The following is a 10237-nucleotide window of genomic DNA, read 5'->3' on the forward strand; positions in this document are numbered from 1 at the left end:
AAATGTTCACAGGCTTCGGGCTGACCTATGAAACATTTACATATAATCCTGCTAGAATTTATGACCGTTTCAATTAAAGGTGCTACACAGTTTTTTTTTTTTGCATATTAATTTCAGAAAATGTCCATATTAACATATCTGCAGTAATAGTGGAATGATTTACAGTATTCCTTACTTGCCAGTGATTGGCTGCAATATTTGTCTATTGATTTCTCCCACCAGAGCAGCATCTGTTGTCAGAAAGGGAAAGTTGTTCTGACTTTGTGGCTGTGTTATTTAGTGGGAATCGCTCAGTTTATATACGAAAACAAGCACTGAATAGTGTAGGGAATCATTGTACCATCTAAATCGCTGTGAAATATATTTTAAATAACAAAAAAAGGTGCATAAAGGTGCATAAAGGGGCATAATGGTGCTACATAGGATATTATATATATATTTTGTACTGTAATTTCAGAGAATGTCCTTAACCTTTTCACGTCTGAGTTCCAAATATTTCTAATGGTCGCCGCAGTGCAAGTTTTTTTTATGCGCATGATGTCAGAATGCACTCACTGTTCCAAAATGTGATTGTTACGCAACAGGACAGTTAACTCACGCTGCCCTCAAACTAAGGCCCTCTGCCTGAAAAAATATCTAAAGGCTAAATTTCCACTTGTCAATTTCTAATTGTGTTCTGCCTCCTTATTAATTAATGTAGAATTGGCCCATTTCACTGTTGACCACAATTTATGTTTGAGGAATTACTCAGCCGGACAAACTTCTCACTTCGATGAGAGCCAAAGCACTTCCCCAGTGTTTCCCCAGATCAAGTGTGCAGACATTTGTGCTTCTCATGTCAAAACAGAACTTCAGAACTTGCACAAACTTTTGCCTCCCTGGCACATTTCCTAGATGGCATCCCTATTGCCTTCATTGTTGTTTTCCTTACTAATACTAACTTTGGACTTCCTATCAAAGTAAATGCCTTATTACGTTACCATTATTGTTTCTGTGTTGTCGTTTCTACTGTAGAAAACCATATGTATGGAGCATAATTTATTTACTGTTTTATTCACATTTTCATTTATGGGTAACAAATTATTATTTTCAAATCTTGCATAGATTGTAATGGACACATATGATGTGTGTAAAATACTTTTTTGTTTATGATGAGCTAATGCTGAGCTAATTTCCAGCTATCTGTGGTGTCATGTTTGTTGACACCATACATTGCATTCTGGTTGTCACATAAATGTCTGTCAGACCAAAAATATTACACCAAAACGAGGTGAAGGGATGGTTCACTTGTCTTTCGAGTACATTTCCGGAAGTGAATGGTGGAAGTGAATGATGGTAGAGGACACATCCCCTTCAACATGCATACTGCAAACAGACCCAACTCATCTTGTAACCTCTTGTCTTTGGTTGGTGTGAAAAAACAAACATGGCGTGAATGATGGTAGAGGACACATCCCCTTCAACATGCATACTGCAAACAGACCCAACTCATCTTGTAACCTCTTGTCTTTGGTTGGTGTGAAAAAACAAACATGGCGGCGCACAAACTACCCATCGACAGATTACTTTAGATTTTTAGAAAGTGTTTTACTCAATTATTTCGATCACTGGTGAGCTCACCTGTGATGTGATGAATTGTAAATAGTAATTGCTATTAGATCATTCATATTATGGTTTCTGTCAGCCGAGAGTTGGCTAAATATGATTGCTTGTATTAGGTCACTCTTTCCTCAGTTAGCGCTACGACTAATGTAGCCTACATTTTCCGGTTTGGATGAGAATTGTGTTATTCTGTCCCTACTTCTGTGAATGTCTTAATATTGCATCCAAGAAATAAACTGCTCACATTGAGGACATACGTTTGTAAAGTCTGTGTTTGTGCAAAATGTTTCCTTAAAAATGTTTCTGTAAAAAAACATTGTGGCCAGCTGAAACACTGTGGCCAGCTGAAACAGCAATCATAACTGGACTTTCTAATTACACCAGTTTGAGTGTACGCTGCAGGGGCCACTGTAGAATGATCACACCTGTGTGTTCACACGTGTTATTAACTTCTTGAGAATACAGGGGGTGCTGTTTCGCATTAGCATAATTGCCTCTACAGACTAAACTGCCTCTTATTCAATTATTGCTGTTACTATATGCATATAACCATATAGCATTGGATAGAAAACAAGCTATGGTTTCTAAAACCGTTCCAATTGAGTCTCTGAGTCAAACACAGGTCATTTCACAGCACTTTCCCTGAGCCAGAAGAAGAATGCAAGATGTGTATGCTCGCTTCAACGCTCTGCCTATATATGGTCACGCGACCTATGACCCGAATGACACTTCCTTCTTCTTCCTCTGGGTGTCTGGAAGACGTCAGAGGAGAAATTTTTTGTTTATCTTGTACTGACGTGAAATAAGACCTATTTCTTTAGCGTGACCGACAACTTCCGGTTTCTGAAATGCGCGTTTTCAGAGGTGGCATTGTCTTTTGTTATGCTGACGTTACGGATGAAAACTATCTCCGTGTCGAAGTTTGTTTGATACATGTGACCATATCACCGTAATGTATGTTTTTTCAATATAGTTTAATCAGATTATTAGAATTTTTTCGGGAGTTTTGCCGTGTTCCGTTCTTTGAGTTTTTTAACTTTGGACATGGACCGTGCCAGTCGACCAGTACCCAGGCTAAATGAAGAGGGGAAGTTGCCATTGTGAATGGATTGAACGACTCATCAGGACTAAGGACACCTTGATCAACATTCTGATGAAAGACCAGCAATAGTAAGACCCAATTTACGATGTTATTTCATATATCTGTCGTGCATGTGAACTGGTCGGGCGCGTCCAGCTGGTTTTGGCTGGCCTGGTTATGCTAATTAGCTAGTTATGCTAATTTCGCTATAAAACATTTAAAAAATCTGAAATATTGTTTGGATTCACCAGATGTTGGGCTTTCAATGTCTGTACGCTGTGTATTTTTTCTGAAATGTTTTAAGACAAGTAATTAGTTATATAACGTTGGTCTCTGTAATTGTTCTAGCTGCATCAGCACTATATCAGATTGCAGCTGCAATGTAGAACTGTGATTTATACCTGAAAAATGCACATTTAAAAAAAAAAAACTATGCTATACCATAAATATGTTATCAGACTGTCATCTTAAGAATTTTTTTGTTGGTTAGTGGCTATCAATATCTTAGTTTAGCCGAATTGGTGATAGCACCTGATGGAGTAAGAAACTGTTGGAGTAAGAAAATGGTGTCATTTTGCTAACGTGTTTAGCTAATAGATTTACATATTGTGTCTTCCCTGTAAAACATTTAAAAAATCTGAAATGGTGGTTTTATTCACAAGATCTGTGTCTTTCATTGGGTGTCTTGGACTTGTGATTTAATGATATTTAGATGCTACTATTTAATTGTGACGCTATGCTAGCGATGCTAATCAGTGTGGGGGGTGTGGGGGGTGCTCCCGGATCCGGGTTAGGTACTCTGTAGAGGTTAACTTCTTGCGACTATAGGGGGTGCTGTTTTCTCATTAGCATAATTTGCATTACAGATTAAACGGCTTCCTACTCAATTCTTGCTTGCACAATATGAATATTATTACTATTATTGGATAGAAAACACTCTCTAGTTTCTATAGCCGTTGGAATTTTGTCTCTGAGTGAAACAGAACTCAATCTACAGCACTTTTCATGATAGGGAGTCAGATTTCAAACATTTTGGCCACTGATCTGGAGTCAGTTTAAAGCTCACTGTAAATGCTATGGAGAAACAGACACTGCTTACGTCTTCCCCTGGATGTCAGTGCGTGATGACGCTTAGAATGGTGTCGATTGCGCAATCAGTTTCTATATAAGACATCAAATAGCGGAAGTAGCTTCCCTTTGCTGCCTGCGCCTTGCGCGCGAAGGACGTCGGACTCGCCACCTTCCAAGCGCTAGTTTAGCCAGTAATATTTCTCCGGTCATGTTTTTACCCGTTATAGGTGTAAACAGCATCATAAGGTAGTTAATTTGAACCGTTGTATAGCAATTTATATCCTTTTAGTGCGATTTTGAGGCATTGCTTTGTTGTGCACTTTGAATCGCTGGGCACATTTCGGGGTCCCGGTCGTACGTTAGTGGGCATTTCGACGGACAAGTGGACATCTTTCGACCAAAAGAAGATTAGACCCAAGAAAGGATTCTTTGCCCAAGATTCTGATGGAAGAACAGCTCACAGTAAGAACAATTTATGATGATAAATCGTGTTTCTGTCGAAAAATGTTAAACGCTTACGCCGCCATTTTGTTTTGTATAGCTTCGCTTGGCGCAACCTGTATTGAAAAGTAAGGATAATTTAAAAAATGTAAATCAGCGATTGCATTAAGAACTAATTTGTCTTTCGATTCCTGTCAACCCTGTATTTTTTAGTCAAGTTGTCACGACTTCAACCGAGGCAGGCTCTCCTTCTCGTTCGGGTGGCGCTCGGCGGTCGTCGTCACCGGCCTACTAGCTGCCACTGACTCTTTTTCCTCCCCCTCCTTATGTGTTTATTTGTATCACCTGTGTTTAGTTAATTGTTAATTAGTGTGGCTTTATTAGTCAGCCAGCCCGTACGCTTCTTTGTGCGGGATTGTTTCATTGTAGCTTTTGGGATTTCGGGAGTGTTTATGATTATTGTGGACTGGGTTTGTTTCGCGTGTCATTGGACCGTTGTGTATGACACCCAGTACGTCCGTGTTGGACGTTTCGTTTGTTAGTTGGGTATTAAAGACTCAACCTATTGAAGCTCTGCTGTTCCTGCGTCTGACTTCGCACCTCCCGACACTCAGATCGTTACACAAGTATATGATTAGCTATTGATTAAACTAGATCACTCAAAGGTGGCGACCGACATTTCCAGGCTTGTTTTGCTACTATTTTCATTGTATAACCACATTTTTTTATGGCTAAATATGCACATTTTCGAACAAACTCTATATGTATGTTGTAATATGATGTTACAGGAGTGTCATCTGAAGAATTCTGAGAAGGTTAGTGAAAAAATTAATATATTTTGGCGATGATACGATATCGCTCTCTTTGGCTAGAATCAGTGCTCGGGTAACGTTTGCATATGTGGTATGCTAATATAACGATTTATTGTGTTTTCGCCGTAAAACACTTAGAAAATCTGAAATGTTGTCTGAATTCACAAGATCTGTGTCTTTCCATTGCTATGTGCTGTGTATTTTTAAGAAATGTTTTATGATGAGTAAATTGGTAATACAAGTTGCTCTCTGTAGTAATTCTAGTCGCTTTGGTGAGATTTGTGATGGTGGCTGCAATGGCAAACTATGATTTATACCTGAAATATGCACATTTTTCTAACAAAACCTATCCTATACCATAAATATGTTATCAGACTGTCATCTGATGAGGTTTTTTCTTGGTTAGTGGCTATCAATATCTTAGTTTAGCCGAATTGGTGATAGCTACTGGTGTTGATGGTAACGGCTTTCCTCCTCCTCTTCATCAGAAGAGGAGGAGCAGGGATTGAACCAAAATGCTGTTCCTGCGTCATTTGTAGACATTATTTATTAAAGAAAAAACACGAACTCGACTAATACACTAACAAAACAAATAAACGGTGTAGACAGACCTAGACGACGAACTTACATAAAACATGAAGAACGCACGAATAGAGAAAATAGGCTACACAAAATGAACGATGAACAAACAAACCGAAAACAGTCCCGTGTGGCGCAACGACATACACAAACACAGGAGACAATCACCCACAACGAACACTGTGAAAACGCCTACCTAAATATGACTCTTAATTAGAGGAACGCCAAACACCTGCCTCTAATTAAGAGCCATACCAGGCAACCCATAAACCAACATAGAAACAGAAAACATAGAATGCCCACCCAAACTCACGTCCTGACCAACTAACACATATAACAAACTAACAGAAATAGGTCAGGAACGTGACATTGAGAAAAAATGGTGGGCAAAGAAAAATTGTGTCTTTTGCTAACCTGTTTAGCTAATAGATTTACATATTGTGTCTTCCCTGTAAAACATTTTAAAAATCTGAAATGGTGGCTTTATTCACAAGATCTGTATCTTTCATTAGGTGTCTTGGACTTGTGATTTAATGATATTTAGATGCTACTATTTAATTGTGACGCTATGCTAGCGATGCTCATCAGTGTAGGGGGGGTGCTCCCGGATCCGGGGTTGAGGCTCGTTAAAGGTTAAAGGGTTAATATACAGTGAAATCCAAAAGTAATCTAATTAGCGTAATATAGAAATCCCCATCAAAATCTGTCAGTTTAACTTTTTATGGCTGCAGGGGCAGTATTGAGTAGCTTGGATGAAAGGTGCCCATTTCAAACGGCCTCGTACTCAATTCTTGCTCGTACAATATGCATATTATTATTACTATTGGATAGAAAACACTCTCAAGTTTCTAAAACCGTTTGAATTATATCTGTGAGTAAAACAGAACTCATTTTGCAGCAAACTTCCTGTCAGATAGTGAAAAATCTGAAATCGAGGCTCTGTTCCAGGGCCTCCCTAATCATTTGCTTGAAATCTATTAGTATACATGCACTTCATACACCTTCCACTAGATGTCAATAGGCTGTGAGAGGTGAAATGGAGTGTATAGCTATTTCTATGGTCAAAAAGAGAGAGCTTGGAATGACATGACCCCAAATTCCTTTGTTCAGAAAGGCGCAGGAAGTACATCAGCATTGGCTTCTGAAAAGCTTTTGTTATAGATGGCTAATATCTCCGGCTTTGATTTTATTTGATAAATGTGATAATATCATCGTAAAGTATGTTTTTTCAACATAGTTTTATCAGAATATTGAAATTTTTTCGGGAGTTTTGGCGTGTCCGTTCTCTGCGTTTGTTCACGATGGACAGCTTCGCGCCACTTGGCAAGTTTTGCTTGCTAATTCGAGAGGGAAAAAGGACATTCTCAAACCAAACAATGATTGTTCTGGACGAAGGACCCCTTGTGCAAGATTCTGATGGAAGCTCAACAAAAGTAGGACCCATTTATGATGTTATTTCCTATTTCTGTCGAAAATGTGTTGTTGTGTTTTCCGCCTTGATTTTTGGCGCTGTCTCGCTATAACGTAAGCTGCATGTCGTACTAAAGTTATTTTTAGAATTCTAACACGGCGATTGCATTAAGAACTAGTGTATCTATCATTTGCTGTACAACAAGTATTTTTTAGTAACGTTTATGATTAGTTATTTGGTCAGAATAGGTGAGTGTCAGAAATATATCCGAAAATTCTGGAAAATATTTGCTACGTTTTCACAATGTATAACCACGGATTTCAGCTCTAAATATGCACATTTTCGAACAAACCATATATGTATTGTGTAATATGATGTTATAGGACTGTCATCTGATGAAGTTTATGAAGGTTAGTGAAATAATTAATATCTTTTGCTGGTTTTGTCGCTATCGCTACTGTTGCCTTGAATCAATGCTGTTGTGTGGTTGGCTATTGTAGTAAGCTAATATAACGCTATATTGTGTTTTCACTGTAAAACACTTAAAGAATCGGAAATATTGGCTGGATTCACAAGATGTTTGTCTTTCATTTGCTGTACACCATGTATTTTTCATAAATGTTTTATGATGAGTATTTAGGTATTTCAATTTGGTCTCTGTAATTGTTCTAGCTGGTTCGGTGCTATTTCCGATTGTAGCTGCAATGTAAAACTATGATTTATACCTCAAATATGCACATTTTTCGAACAAAACAGATTTATTGTGTAACATGTTATAAGACTGTGTAAAGGCAGTCATTGTTGTTCTCCCCCTTAGACGAGGAGGAGCATGGATAGGACCAAGATGCGGATTGAGGGAAATAAGCCATCTTTTAATGAAAAACAGCAAACAAGACACTACAAACTACAAAACAACAAACGTGACTAACCTTCAACTGTCCTGTGAGGACACAGGAACAAACACCCACAAAACACCAGTGAAACCCTGGCTGCCTTTGTATGACTCTCAATTAGAGACAAACAATACACACCTGTCTCTAATTGAGAATCATACCAGGCCGAACACAAAACCCCACATAGAAATACAAACATAGACAAACCCACCCAACTCACGCCCTGACCAACTAAAATGAATACAAAACAAAGGAAAACAGGTCAGGAACGTGACAGAACCCCCCCCTTAAGGTGCGAACTCCGGGCGCACCAGCACAAAGTCTAGGGGAGGGTCTGGGTGGGCGTCTGTCCACGGTGGCGGCTCTGGCGGTGGACGAGGTCCCCACCCCACCATAATCAATCCCCGCTTCTTTATCCCCCTCCCAATGACCACCCTCCCACTAACCCCACCTAAATGAAGGGGCAGCACCGGGATAAGGGGCAGCACCGGGACAAGGGGCAGCACCGGGACAAGGGGCAGCACCGGGACAAGGGGCAGCACCGGGACAAGGGGCAGCACCGGGACAAGGGGCAGCACCGGGACAAGGGGCAGCACCGGGACAAGGGGCAGCACCGGGACAAGGGGCAGCACCGGGACAAGGGGCGGCAGGTCCGGGCTGAGGGACTCCGGCAGGTCCGGGCTGAGGGACTCCGGCAGGTCCGGGCTGAGGGACTCCGGCAGGTCCGGGCTGAGTGGCAGCTCCTGACTGGCGGGCAGCTCCTGACTGGCGGGCGTCTCTGGCAGCTCCTGACTGGCGGGCGTCTCTGGCAGCTCCTGACTGGCGGGCGTCTCTGGCAGCTCCTGACTGGCGGGCGTCTCTGGCAGCTCCTGACTGGCGGGCGTCTCTGGCAGCTCCTGACTGGCGGGCGTCTCTGGCAGCTCCTGACTGGCGGGCGTCTCTGGCAGCTCCTGACTGGCGGGCGTCTCTGGCAGCTCCTGACTGGCGGGCGTCTCTGGCAGCTCCTGACTGACGGGCGTCTCTGGCAGCTCCTGACTGACGGACGGCTCTACTGGCTCGGGACAGACGGGCGGCTCTAATGGCTCGTGGCAGACGGCTGACTCAGATGGCGCTGGGCAGACAGATGGCTCAGACGGCGCTGGGCAGACAGATGGCTCAGACGGCGCTGGGCAGACAGATGGCTCAGACGGCGCTGGGCAGACAGATGGCTCAGACGGCGCTGGGCAGACAGATGGCTCAGACGGCGCTGGGCAGACAGATGGCTCAGACGGCGCTGGGCAGACAGATGGCTCAGACGGAGCTGGGCAGACGGGCCGTTCAGGCACCGCTGGGCAGACGGCAGACTCTGGCCGGCTGAGACGCACTATAGGCCTGGTGCGTGGTACCGGAACTGGAGGTCCCGGGCTGAGGGCACGCACCTCAGGGCGAGTGCGGGGAACAGGAACAGGGCACACTGGACTCTCGTGGCGCACTCTAGGCCTGGTGCGTGGTACCGGAACTGGAGGTACCGGGCTGAGGGCACGCACCTCAGGGCGAGTGCGGGGAGAAGGAACAGTGCGTCCAGGGCTCTGGAGACGCACAGGAAGCCTGGTGCGTGGTGTAGGCACTGGTGGTACTGAGCTGGGGTGGGAAGGTGGCGCCGGATATACCGGACCGTGAAGGAGGACACGTGCTCTTGAGCACCGAGCCTCCCCAACCTTACCAGGTTGAATGGACCCCGTAGCCCTGCCAGTGCGGCGAGGTGGAATAGCCCGCACTGGGCTATGCAGGCGAACCGGGGACACCACCTGTAAGGCTGGTGCCATGTACACCGGCCCGAGGAGACGTACTGGAGACCAGATACGTTGGGCCGGCTTCATGGCACTCGGCTCGATGCCCAACCTAGCCCTCCCAGTGCGGCAAGGTGGAATAGCCCGCACTGGGCTAAGCACGCGTACTGGGGACACCGTGCGCTTTACCGCATAACACGGTGTCTGACCAGTACGACGCCCTCTTACTCCACGGCAAGCCCGGGGAGTTGGCTCAGGTATCCAACCCGGCTTCGCCACACTCCCCTTTAGCCCCCCCCCAAGAAATTTTTGGGTGAGCCTCTCGGGCTTCCGTGCTAGCCGCGTACCCTCATACCTGCGCTCCTGGGCTGTGGCTGCCTTCTTCTCCTCCCGAGAGCGGCGATTCTCTCCCACCTTAGCCCAGGGTCCTTCTCCATTGAAAATTTGCTCCCAACTCCATTCCTCTTCTCTCCATTGCTTTAGTTCTTGTTCTCTCTCCTCAATCCGCTTGGTCCTGTTGTGGTGGGTGTTTCTGTAAAGGCAGTCATTGTTGTTCTCCCCCTTAGACGAGGAGGAGC

This window comes from Salvelinus fontinalis, chromosome 2 (genome assembly GCF_029448725.1).
Source record: "Salvelinus fontinalis isolate EN_2023a chromosome 2, ASM2944872v1, whole genome shotgun sequence".
In the NCBI taxonomy this organism is placed as follows: domain Eukaryota; kingdom Metazoa; phylum Chordata; class Actinopteri; order Salmoniformes; family Salmonidae; genus Salvelinus; species Salvelinus fontinalis.